Raw genomic sequence first — 13,723 nt, 5'->3', positions numbered from 1 at the left:
GATGTCATGAATGAGATTTGTGATGGCCTCTTGGATGTCAAGGGTGTTAGCCCTTGCAGTGCACACTGGTGGTGCGAGTTATGGTTACCTAGTTTTGGGGGGTTTTGGTTTTACCTGTAACCATAACGTCCCTATAACAACGGTTGTCCATTGAATTGCATAAAATAGTATATGGGCCACTCTGAATTATTTTGCAAAGTTTGGAGATGTTTGGGCCAGGGGGGGCAAAGTTATAGGGGGGGTCCCAAAACGTCTTTATTTCCCCATAGACTGAATGGGGGGATGACTTTGTGCACGGCTACAGGTGAAACCGCTGGACGGATTTTGAGGAAATCTGCGGCAGGTACAGGGGCTTGGTCCAGAAAGCGTGCTTTTGTAAATTTGTTCACCATCCGTGCAGTATGTTTCTTTATAATTATCAAAAAGTAGGTCTGAAATAATTAGTGATATCTATGTTCGCTCCGCGGTCACACTTCCCTGTTCGGTCGACGAACAAGATACCGATTGGCTAGGGGGCTGGTGTCATGACCGCGGACACGCGACGTCTCTGCCCATTGGTTGCTGCGAGATGTGTTCTGTGTCAGATGGTTTGGATGCGCCCGACATCTTGGATCCGTGGAAAGCAGAGCAACAAGCAGCATTCAAAGGCTTTTTTCATGAAACTATTTTGCTGTGTCCCAGAGCATTGGGAAAGGTTCAGACAGTAAGACATGGGTGATAAATGCATTTTTTGTTAGGTCGTCATGATGTAATTTCTATGGACACCTTGTACGCACAGTAAATGTGGGGTGTGATAACGATAGCACTTCAGTCCATGTAGTGGGCAGGGAATTTGTAACACTTCAGACCATGTAGTGGACAGGAAATGTGTAACTGTTGAAATCACACGCATATTGGTAGGCAACATTGAAATTGACAACATGCCGTGAATGCATTATTTTTTCCAATGGCTATTATATTCATTTGTACGCCACCATGGGTGGCACATGATACGGTGGTTGTGGCCAGGGGCTAGAGTCTTAAGATATGGGTGATCAATGCATTTGTTCTGGGGGTCGGTCGTCATGATGTAATTTCTATGGATATCTTGTACGCACAGTAAACTTATACCTACTTAATGACGTATGTTCTATGGCCTCTTTTTACGCACAGAAAAGGAGGGGTCCAATAAGGCCAGTATTTCAGCCTGTGCAGTGCACAGGGGAGTTGTTACATTTGTAAGGACACGTGTGGTGTTAGGGAACATTGAAATTGACAACATGCCGTGAATGCATTTTTTTTTCCAATGGCTATTATTATATTCATTCGTATGCCGCCATGGGTGGCACATGCTACGGTGGTTGTGGCCAGGGTCTAGAGTCTTGGATGCATGGCCGTCGGCCGAAGGTCTTACTTCCAAGACTGTAGGCCCTGGCCACAACCACGGCCGCATGTGCCACCCATGCATACACCCGTAGTGTTGCATTTTGATTGGCAAGTTGTGGGGAGTGCATGCAGTCTTGGGTGCATGGCAGAAGGCCATGCAACCAAGAAGAAAGTGGTACGTACTAGACTTGGAAGACACTGCACACCCATCCCATGTAAGATCTACAGACATACATCTAGGAGGGAAGCCTCTGGGCAGAGGTACAGAAGGATAACACACCTATAGAAAAACCCCAACTACAACATATCACCAAGGTGGTTGTGGGGAGACCCTGCACTCTTGGGTGCATGGCTAAAGCCCATGCTCGCAAGACTGAAGTCATAAGCAGTGGAGTTACAAGTCAATATGGGTGTGGTGGAATGTGCTAGTTGTGTTGATGCCCTAGTGTTTTAACTTCATGGCTGCAGACGATGGTCCGAAAAGTAAATTTATAAGCAGCTAATTTACAAGGACCACGGTTTCCATATGCACCGTTGTTTGTGGATAGGAACTATACTCTTTGTACCTTGGTTGTAAGGTGTAGGTGGTAGGTTACTCACTGAAGATGGAAGGGCAGCCTACAGGCACTGCAGCATATTAGTACCATATATTAGACGTGTAGATTCCCACGTGTAGAAAATAGCTGCCAATATACTTACTCCTTACTTTGTTCAGAATCCACATACTTTTTTTTAATTGGTTATCGTACTTGGCGGAAGTATCACTTTTTCCATTTCTCTGATGAAAGAAAAAGGTGTGTTAGCGTTTGCATTTTTTTAATTTACTTCATTGCATAATAGACAGTTAATGTTTTTTTTTAACCCTCATATTTAGTTTACAAACCAGTGTACTGTGCATTGCGCTCAGTGTCTGTGTTTGCTTTTCTAATCCTTGGGTCTGGGGAAAATAATCCTTGTCAGATTAAAAAAAACCTTCATTTCCTATGGTACTAAGTACTTCATTTTTTCCTTTCAGTGTTATCTTCATCTTTCTGATCATTGTTATGTTTGTTGCCTTCCTGCCCATTTTTAACAACAGTTAGATACTTATAGGCGTATTCTAACTGTGCATTTGTTCCTACAGATTTGTGATACTCATTCATTTGTGTCGTTGTTATATTCTGTTTCCTTCATCTTTCCCATTAATGTTTTCTTTGTTGCCTTCCTGCCTATTTTTAACAACTGTTAGATACCTATAGGCGTATTCTATCTGTGCATTTGTTCCTACAGATTTGTGATACTCATTCATTTGTGTCGTCGTTATATTCTGTTTCCTTCATCTTTCCCATTAATGTTTTCTTTGTAGCCTTCCTGACGATTTTTAACAACTGTTAGATACCTATAGGCGTATTCTACCTGTGCATTTGTTTCCAACGATCTGTGATAATCATTTATTTGTGTCATTCTTCTATCCTGTTGGGTAGTTAGATACCTGTGGGCGTATTCTAACTGTTTGTAGTCTTTCACATACTTTGTTGACAATCTTGAAGTACACATTATTTCGTAAATTTTGGCTTCATGAACATTAAATACGCATTTGTTAGGTTAGCTGGCAACCTCTGCTTTAGAGTAATGGTGCTATCATTACATTCAAACCATCCAGAATTCTTTTTAATGTATGCAGTGTAGTGACCTGCATTGGTTGTAGCTCCTGCATGGTAGATTATTCCTACTGTTGTGAAGGTTTTCTTTCCAAGTAACACTTGACCGTGTGTGAATCCAGTCAGTTTGCAGTTGTTTTTGGTGCCATCTGCATTATAACGTAGAAGCATAAGTATTATGTAGGCACTATGTGATTGTATCAGTAAGGTGGAGCAATTGTCTGAATTGCAAATAATACATAATCTGCCACGGTTTGCATTTTGTACAAGTTGCTGAAATGGAATGCTCTCACTATTTGGTATGGAAACATACACAAATCGCTCATTTGGGATTTCTTCCTGTATCACTTTGCTACAGAGAGTGCATGTATGTTTCCACATGTACGAAATTTGGAAAATTTCATTTACAAGTATGCTTTTGTTTTCCAATACTAATAGTACGTACATTAGAAATTCTTGTGGATCTTCTTGTGAGTTTATAGTGAATCTCACCATTCCAGCACAGTCGTCCAATTATTGCCTTGCTCCATAAACACTGTATCTGTTGTCAGGATTGCTTGTTGCATTTCTATGCAGCACTAACATTTGCAAACACAATTGGTCTGTACTGTGCAGGTAACTATTGTTAACAATTGGAGGCAATTGAAATAGAATATTCATTGCTACATTTGCATAGCAACTTACCCCACTTTCATTTGTAAATTTGAATGGGCCAGCAGGTTCTGTATCTGAGTGCATTTTTTTTTCTTGGCCGAAGTGCCTGGTTTACATTCCCTAGTAGGTTCTTCTATGTTTGCGGCAATTGATGAAACTTTAACTTCTTTTCTTTTCTTTGCTGAATTTGCTGTTGCATTCTGTTGCATTTCTGTTTCATGTACTTTTCTTTTACCACGTTTCACTTTATCTGGAACAGGGTATTGTTTCAGATGAGGGGTATACAGTGAACGCAATCTATTGTATTCTAGAATGCAAGGAATATCAGCTTTGACTTTACTTGACTTGACTTTGACTTTACTTGAATCAAAGTTTATTGGCAATAGACCGTCAAGTGTATGTATGTGATAATGCTACGTAGCTCATGCCTTCCTTAAACACTGTGTTTCCTATATCTATCAATGCTTTCTCTAGGGTAAGACCTTGGAATTTATGAATGGTAACTTCTAATGCAAGAGTTAGAGAAAATGGCTCTCTACGTACATACATGTCTTTGAAGAGAAGGAATCGAGCAATTAAGCGCCCTGTCACGGCTCCAAAGTCCAGGTGCAGGAGTGGTGCGAACCAACTACCCCACTACGGTCTGGGCACCTGCAAGTCAATGCTCATACAGGCCTCTGAGACCCTAGCAGGGAAAGAGGGTTAGGATCTCGTTGGTTGGATAGGTCTCGAACAGCGGGTAACCGGATAGAGGGTTAGGAAAGGGAAAGTGGACAGGCAAGGGAACATATGGGAAAAAACAACAACGATAATATTCACACAATTCCCCCCACACATTCACACAGTGCTTTACAAATAGCTTTGATACAAAAGAGGCACTTAGCTCTGTGTGTGAGTGCTGGCCTCCTACCTGCGCAATCTCTGGTCTGGAACTCGGAGCAGTTCAAATGCTGCAAGAGAGTTTTAGTATTAGCGACCTGTGTTACTTCACATAGGCACAATACAAACCATAAGACACACAACAGTGAGGCATGCCAGCAAGCACATGCACATTCAGGGTTATCCGCTCACAGAGCGTAACAGTGTTCAAGAACTGACAAGAGCTGAGTGCCCGATTACGTTAAGGGATTCAGAGCATGTGGCCCAAGTTCGCCGCACGTGGCTTAAAAAGAATAAGATCCATCATGCTGCCAAAGTTTTGCCACACGTGGCTTGAAATCAAAAGCACTCCATGCTGCCCACGTTTTGCCGCACGTGGCTGTGCTCAAAAGCTCTCTGTGCTGCCAATGTTTGCCGCACGTGGCTGAAAGTAAGCTGGGTAAATAAACGCTGCGCGCGTTAGTCTTAATGCTGCATGCGAACCAAAACCGTGTTGCTTAAATACAACAGAACGCGGTTAGAGACTTAGCTTTGCCCTCCACAGGGGACGTGATGTGGCTGGGCGGTGCCCCCTCCGCGTGCCCCATAGAGGGTTGGGACCCCCAACGCTTTCCTTTCGCTTCCGTGGTCTCCCCCTGTAGCTGCGCATCTAATTCCCCTGCGCGCTTGTTCGCCGGGAGTTTGCTGCACTTATCTGCTAAGAGCGAGTGGCCGGAATGCTGGTTCCTTGGGGCGTGGCCCCTCGCGTGATCCCTGTCGGCAGGAGCTCCGGTGGATGCGTCCGTTCCGGTCGGAAGCTTAAGCACAAGCCCTGTGCCTTTGTCCTTCACGCATGCGCGTGCGCAAGCCCCTCTCAGCCTGGGAATGAAAAAGTAGTTCCCGCCCTGGAGGCTGCTGGGAATCGTGGTCCGTAGGCTTTTCTGCCTGCAAAAAGGATAGAAAAGCCTCCTATAAGGCTGGAGGCTGTTCCTTTGGGTTTGTCTTGTTCTGGGTTCCTTTCTCCTGCGCCTGGGGCTCCTCACTGAGCCCTGATTCCCCCTTCTAACAACCCTGTACCCCGACACGCCCTATCCTTTTCACTTCTGAAACTTTATCAAAGCGAATATTTACAAACTGAATGTTGCTATCACGTGGGTATGATTGAAAGCCAACAACTGTGCCCAGTGCTCCATTAACTAGCCCTTGCTCTACATCAAGGTTACATTTAAGCCTTACTTTAATGATAATTTCAATATTTCTTCGAACCCAGCTGTGTTGGAGATTGAATTTTCTAAACTATTTAATCTTGTTGTGGCTTGCTCACACATGGGTACTGTCATACAATGTACGTCTATTTTGTCTGTGGCACTAATTTCTATTATTGTTTGCATTTCTTTCTTTAACATTGTTTCATTGAATTTGAAACAGCTTGCAAGAGTTGGCATTAAGGCCATACAATTGACATTTTTGTGCGCTATTTGTTCCAAAACATCAGTTGCACATGCATTATCGCCATAAAGTGCATGTATATGCCGGTTTTTCAATACAGCTTGTGCTTCTTGCCATAATACACCAACTCTAATACTTTGCCACATGTTCTCAGTTAATTCTCTGTATTGGAAATGTTGCCAAAGGTTAACATTACCTATGCTACCAACAGTTTTCTGGCAGAGTTTGTGGCCTAAGGTTTTAAAAATCGGTTCACCTTTCACTGGTGACAATTGTAGAAGATCTCTGAAAATGATAATGTGTTTCCCTGCAAAGAGTTCTTCGTTATTATTTTTAAGTACTTCTTGCAATCTGAGATTAATCAAAGCCAACATTAGGTTGGACACCATGCTCACTTCATCTCTTAGTAGCATTTTCATTTGTTTCAATACTCTACGTAATTCCATTGCAGCTTCTGCAGAAAGTTTGTAGTAGTCTAATTTATTTTGATGCTCTACTGGAAGCAGTAGTAATAGGTGTAAAGTCACACCGCCTATGTTGCAGGCAGCTAAACCTGTGGGGGCTGTTACAACAGCTGACAGTTTGTTGTTTGTCAATTGTTGAAGGAACTTGCTGATGATTTTGATTAAGAATGTTTTCCCTGATCCAGCTTCACCACTGACGTACAGCAGTATAGGTTTGTAATTTTGGCAGGTACATTCTTTATTTTCATGTTGTACACCATGTACAATTTGTTTTGTTACATCTTCAAAAATGGTGCGCTGATCATTGTTAAGTTTTGCTTGTTGTACAGTTAAGACTTCTGTATCTTCTTGATACTGATACATGGTGTTTTCTACTTCTGCCATGGCTACTTCAGCCTCATTTGCTATTAGTGGTTGTCCTAATGGTTCTTGACTTCCTGTTACAGAAGGTTGACTACTGTCGGAAGAGTCTTTATCTAGTTGGTCCTGAAGTTCTTCTTCCTGTTGCTGCTCATTGTGTAACATTGTTTTGTACTGCATAAAGTTCACATCGGTGATAGTGCTTTAATTTGCTTTGAAAGCATCTTCATAGCACTCATAATTATCTGGTATGTCTTCCTCTTTTCTCCATGGTTTGAAAAGTTGTAACAGAGACATGTAATATAGTTCTTTCTGTTGAGGAGTTTTTAATGACAATTTCACATGATTAATTAAGCTTTGATTGTTAAGTTTCACTAAGCTCGCTTCACAATCGGTCACTCTATATCTACTTTTGCTTTCATCAGGTTTTACATTATTTTTGTATGCAAAGTTTGTGGTATAGACACATGCTTTCCAGAGTGGCACTCCTATTTGGCTAGTATGTGTCCAGTAAATTGTTTTTTAGAATGTCTTGGCTGTTGGGATCATTTCTGGCAATTGTTTCTATGTCCTCAATGATTTTAGCACTCTTTTTCTAGATTTTGCAGGACCAAGACTGAGCCATACTATGTTGTCTGATTTTCCATACAAAGCAGTGCCAGTTAAACGATCTGCTGCTTCATAGGCCCCACATTCTCTATGAGAGAGCATTCTCTATGAGAGAGCATTTTTATGCCTAGGCTGTGATAATGTTTTGTCTGATGCTAGGTCATCCCAGAGGTCTTGAAGCTCTGTTTTTTTCTGCTTTTGTTAAGTAGGCTGTAACATATCGTGCAACAGCAGTTGAATTGTCTGCAATGTACTGCACATATATGTTTGCATTCCATAATAGGGCAATGATTGCATTGTAATCATTGATATATTTTGATTCTTCCCTTCTTTTTATGTAATACGTGTTTTGTTTTTATAGGTGATTTACCTTTAACACAATGTCGAACTGAAGACATGAAGTTGTTTACTCCACCTGTTTCTGTAACTCGTGTAGGGAAACCAAAGCGGCATTTGGTGTAGTATTTATCTTTTTTTTAATATTTGCAGGGATAATATTTGCCACATTTGTGTCTTTGAAATTGTAAAATCTGCCCATGCATCTCACTATGTGTCTGTTGTGAAGGGATTTCACATGTGACATATTTTTGGATAAACTGCAAAACAGTGCTATCACTGTTGTGCCCCAATTTCGGTGCACCTTTGATCCATAACAGCATGTGAATATGTGGTGCTCCTCTCGCTTGATATTCTTTTCTCCAAAAGAAGTGTTGCACTTCTCCAAGGGGAGGAACAGTTTTATTGCAAATAAAGTGTAGCATTGCAATGAAAAGATGATGGAAATATCTTGAGAAATTAACTGGATCTAGAGAGCAAAGTTCTCCAGGTGTTAATATATCTATGTTATTTTTGTTGCTGTTTGCTATGCATAGGAACTCATGCAAATCTTCCCATGCATATTGTGCACAACTTAGCGTAACAAACCAAGTTGGTGGTCCAAGGTTTCTGATCATGCAACGCACATCTCCGTGACGTCTGAACCAGTATTCCTTTGTACCATGCATGTTTGCAAACAAATGTGTTATACTTGATTGTAAAATCTCATCTTTTTCTTGTACTTTTTGTAATAACTGCATAGCTGACATATTTTGAAAGTGCGTTCCAGTTTTAAAAATGTGTGCAACTCAATAACATAGTGTTGCTAATTCACTTTCATAGAGTAAGTGGAATATGTATTCCACATTTTGTCTAAATCTGGGATCGTGCAAATACATTCGTAATGAGCAGTATTCTGATGCCCCAATCTGAGTGGGTCTATCATCGTATCTTCCACCTTTGCCAGTAGGAAATAGCAGTGGAAACGCACATGCTTCTATACTTTTTTCCCCAAATACTCATTGGTGACCCTTTGGTTTGTCGCATTTGGTAAGTTTCTAGTGTATCATCTATGCTTTCATTGGAATGCAATGGATGAATTGTGTAATGGTCCAAAAGAGTGGATACTGTAGCTGGATCCAGAAGTTTGAATTGTCCAGTTTCTGATGGCTCTTGAATTATTTCAGTTCTTTGCCTTAAGCTTTCATCAATATTCATTTCCTTGTAGTACTCATTATTGTCTTTTAGATATTGCAATGCTTGTCTAACTTTGTGTAAGTCCACTAATTGTTGCCAAATTTGTTTCTCCTTTGTTGGTATTCCATTTACCAAGACTATTAAAGAATGCTCTATTGAACGTTCCACTCCTAGAGTGTGTACATTTTCTGTTAGATCTAATGGCAAGTAAACTACTTTGCCACGAATGCCTTTCACCAATTCAGAGGAAGGTAATTTTGCTGTTTTGGATGAAGGTGTATAATTGCTTGAAATAGGTGACCTGTTTGAATTATTATGCTCTGCTACAAATTGAGCTGTTGCAGGATTTTTGGTGATGGAAACAATTCCAAATTATTTGTAATAGCACATGAAGGAGTGTGGTTGTTGTCCAATTTTGCAGTACAGCAACTGCAACATATTAGGCGTTCAGTTATTTCATATTTGTTTTCAGCTAAAAGGTACAAAGCTAATTCAAACCATTTAGAGTCTTCATTGTTTTCTATTGTGTATGCTATGTCCACATTTTTTGTGTTCCTTTTGTAAAACGTTCTGCGGCAACACACACACACATGATTTGGTACTTCAGCCGATGACCTTTTAAATTTTACTATTTCTTTTCTGTATGTGTGTAATAGAAGGTTTCTATGTGCAGAATTGTCGCTACTATGTTCTAAAACTGTTGCATTTTCTACGTGGCTCTCACTTCCAAAATACTTTTTCTGAATACGGTCCATTTCTTCTTGTAAGTATTTGGGTGTACCATGCAGAAGAGTGGTATTTAAATTGCCTAATTCTGAAGCCGGACTTTTTGCATGGCATATTCTATGCACTAAATTTCTTACATTGCAATGATGTACTGATATTCTTTTGATATCATGCAAGGTACTTTTGCAAATAGGCCCAGAAATGCAGGCTAATGAATGTCCTTTTAGTCCTGTGTCTTTCCGCACTGCATAAATATCCATATTTTGCAGCACTTTCATTTTACTTTTGTCTTTACCTTTTACATATTGATTGAGTAACTGACGTAAAGATGTGAAAGCTTTGTTTGGAATGGCACACATTGATGTGCGCAGCCATTTGTATACTGGATGGTGCGGTTCTGCTGAATCGAGTGGTAATTCTGAGTTTTCAGGAGATAGTGTATAAGCAGTGTTTCTTGTTCCATGATGGTAGGATTGATTTTCTCATACCCTCGTCCACTGCTATGGATGGCAATTGTGTTTGTTTGATTTTGTTTGTATGCTTCTTCATTAAAATTTGGCTCTGTGGTTGTTGTGTGACTCCATTCACCACCACAAACATGCAAGAAATTATTTTTATTCACATTCCGTTTATTGCTGAGGATCTTTTGTAGTTTGGTACTTAGTTTTGTTAGTGCTTTCATCCTATTTAACACTAATATGAACAACTTCCTTTTGAGAAGGATTGCACTGTCCACAAGTGCTTGTAGAATTTACTCTCTACGGTACGTTTTAAGGGGTGAGGATGATTTTGTTCCTCTTCTTAGTAGATTCTGAAGGACTCTGTGACGAAACATTTTTGCTAAAATATTTTTTTTTCTCTGTGTTCTTCTTACGAGGATTATTAGTAACATTGTTAGCTGTACTGGCAGCCATTTTTCTGACAACATTTCTGTGTTTTGTGACACTTTCTGATGGAGGAGGTACAGTTTCGGTAGTTGAGACTTGCTTTATTATGTTACCCAACTGCATTAGCTGGTTTTTTACCAAGATTCTCTACAAACTCTAATACAGGTGGATGCTTACATTGGGCACCTTTATTATTCTTTGCTCTAATTCTGCGTTCCTTTCTACAGAGTTGCTTTTTGGTAGGCATTCTTTGGTGTCTGTTGAGAAAAAAAATAAACTTTGGTCTGTTGTCCAATGTATGTGTGCAGTGTGCATGGATGCATAAGTCTGATGGGGAAGCTCTTTGTCATTGTGTGTCAACGTACAGTGAACAATCATTTGGTAAGGCTACTTTACTGTTTGTATACTACTACAATGTGCTTCAGATGAGAGTACAAAGTGGCCTACTTGTGACGAGAACCATTATTAATAACCGAAATGCCAAAAACTTGCAACAGCAACTTCTTTTCACAATATAACCTTCTAAGGATTACCTATGTTATTTCAGTACCAAACACAGGGATTTGTCAGCCATTCTGCCTGTTCTTTGTTGAATAAATGGATATTTGTAGGTAGAATGGTTTACAAATCAATGCTTACTTTGGTGCCCAAAATAAACAAATAACCCACGCAGCCTCTTTAAGGAGTAGTTACAATATAAAGGTTGTACTGTACTTACTTTTTTGTGCAAGATGACCAGGTTTCTTCGGATATGTCATCTGCAGTGTAGATGCTGTTGATTCTCAGGAGAGTAGTCTTCACTGCGAATTAAAAAAACAAAAACAATTACTTTGTGTGTTTGCAGCAGTGATGATACTGCAGACATTACTTGTGCTTCTTTTGTCAGAGGACTGAACTTTCATATTTCAACCCAGTGCACATGCACATTTCACTTCATTCTGTGCAGTCTCTGCATAGTACTTGCAATATGGTACTTGAAAGTCCTTCAAAATAACTAATTCTTTTAAGGGTATTGATAAGATTTAGAGTTTAGATGAAACTGTGTAAACACCTTGACTCTCCCAGTCTCCCTCCAACACCACACAACAAAAAGGAAACTTCCTACCTGGTCTTCAATTAGTGGAATGAGGCTATCAGGAGTTCACCTGTTACACCTTCCCTCCGCCTCTAACTCGGCAAAGGAAGGATGTGGCAGGGAAACCCTTAGTGAAGGAAAAAAACCCTGTGTCGCTTGAGAGCGTTGAGTGGATCGGAATTCAAGCCCTCTGCTACCGCTTCGCGATGGAAATGTTAGTCGTGCAGCTATTTCCGAAGTTTCTTCAATAGTTCGCCGATTGCTAAGCCGACTCTCGGAGGAGGGTTTGTAGAGAGGTTTGGAACCGGCGGGAACTTTGGAAGAGGAAGAAAACAAGGTCAGTGCTCTATTTTATGTAGAAAAGACGGGTTGTCTGAGTGTGTAAGAGTTTTGACTCAACCTACCCCGTCTGAGTATGCAGGTGGATGTGAAAGGTGATTTCCGGAATGAATGATGGGAGATGTAGTTTGGAGATTCCTATTCAATATACATGAAGGGAAAGTAAAGAAAGGTAAGTATAGCACGGGGCTTCTTGATTGAAGAAATATGAATCGAATGGAGAACCTACGGGCAGTGAGCGGTTCAGAAGGCGACTTCACCAGTAATGAGTCTTTGAATGTTATGAAGTGACAGCGCTTGATAACAGTCAGCCTGTGAAAGAGGAAAGATGAAAAGACAAGCAGGTTTCAATAAAGGGAGGAGGTGGAAGGTAGGAACCAATTTGGAAGTGAAATTCCAGTATTTCTCCTAAGCGAAGACTTACGGAGCGTGACCACTAAGAACAGTAGCAACGCGCTGAGTCTTCCATTCCGGTGGTTTAAGTACCGTGATCGACTCACAAGGCGGAGTTTCCTCAATGGCTGGAATGGGTTCTAGACCGTCCACTCCATTACGCGACGCCATCTTGGGGGTGACGGTGTGAATGGATGGCATGAAGCGCCATCGGCGTAGAAAGGACCACCGTTGAGAACGGTTCGTAACAGTATGCCCCCTGCCAAAGGAGGCGGCACCCGGTCTACCCGGGTGCCGGCGATAGAAGGCCCGAATCAAACGCGGAGCATGCACCGCAGAGGCGGGCTCCCAGGATCTCTCAGCCGGCGAATAGCCCTTCCAATCGACCAGAAATTGTAGAGACCCCCTGTGAAAACGTGCATCACATATATCCGATACCTCATATTCTGGACCGGAACTTCGAAGTATCGCAGGGGGTGTACCGGCAGGGACAAGATGAAAACGATTACGAACATCTGGTTTCAGTTGGGAGACATGGAAAGTAGGGTGAATCCTGCTACATGACTTGGGTAGCTCCAATTTGAATGCCGCTAGTCCCTTCCGCTCCAACACTTTAAAGGGTCCAAAGTATTTAGGGGACAGTTTAGAAGGGATGAGTCTTCGAGGCAAAAACTTTCCGGCCAACCATACACGATCCCCTATGGCAAGAGGAGGATCCTTGGATCTGTGTTTGTCCGTCTGTGCCTTGCTTCTATCCTGTGCAACCTTTTAGGCTTCCAATGCCCTTTGGTGTCCTTGACGAACAGAGTCCGAAAGCTTCCCCAAGCTTGGGAAGATTGAGGAAGAAGGAGAGACTGATGGAAATACGGAAGGGTGAAAGCCATAAGTACAGTAAAAAGGACTGACTTTGGTGGCCGAATGCACAGCATTATTATATGCAAATTCTGCAAGAGGTAACAGGTCTTTCCAATTGTCTTGTGCCGCCGAAATATAGCATCTGAGGTATCCCTCTAGCGTCTGATTCAGGCGTTCCGTTTGTCCGTTAGTTTGCGGGTGGAAGCCCGAGCTCAGAGCACGTGAGATACCCAAAGTTTTACACAAATGTTTCCAGAACTTGGAGGTGAACTGGGGACCCCGATCAGAGATAATCGTTTTGGGAAGACCATGTAAAGAGAAGATGCGATCCAAAAAGACCTGGGCCATTCGTAGGGCAGAAGGTACAGATGGAAGGGGGATGAAATGTGCCATTTTAGTTAGTGAATCCACAGTGACCATAATGGTGGAACAATGATCCGATTCGGGAAGGTCCACGATAAAGTCTGTGGATATGATTTGCCAGGGTCTATTGGGTAGTGGCATTTGCACTAATTTCCCCACAGGAGGTCTGCGAGG

Source organism: Ambystoma mexicanum, chromosome 4q (genome assembly GCF_040938575.1).
Source record: "Ambystoma mexicanum isolate Mex_15411 chromosome 4q, UKY_AmexF1_1, whole genome shotgun sequence".
Taxonomy (NCBI): domain Eukaryota; kingdom Metazoa; phylum Chordata; class Amphibia; order Caudata; family Ambystomatidae; genus Ambystoma; species Ambystoma mexicanum.
Note: the sequence above shows the minus strand (reverse complement) of the source record.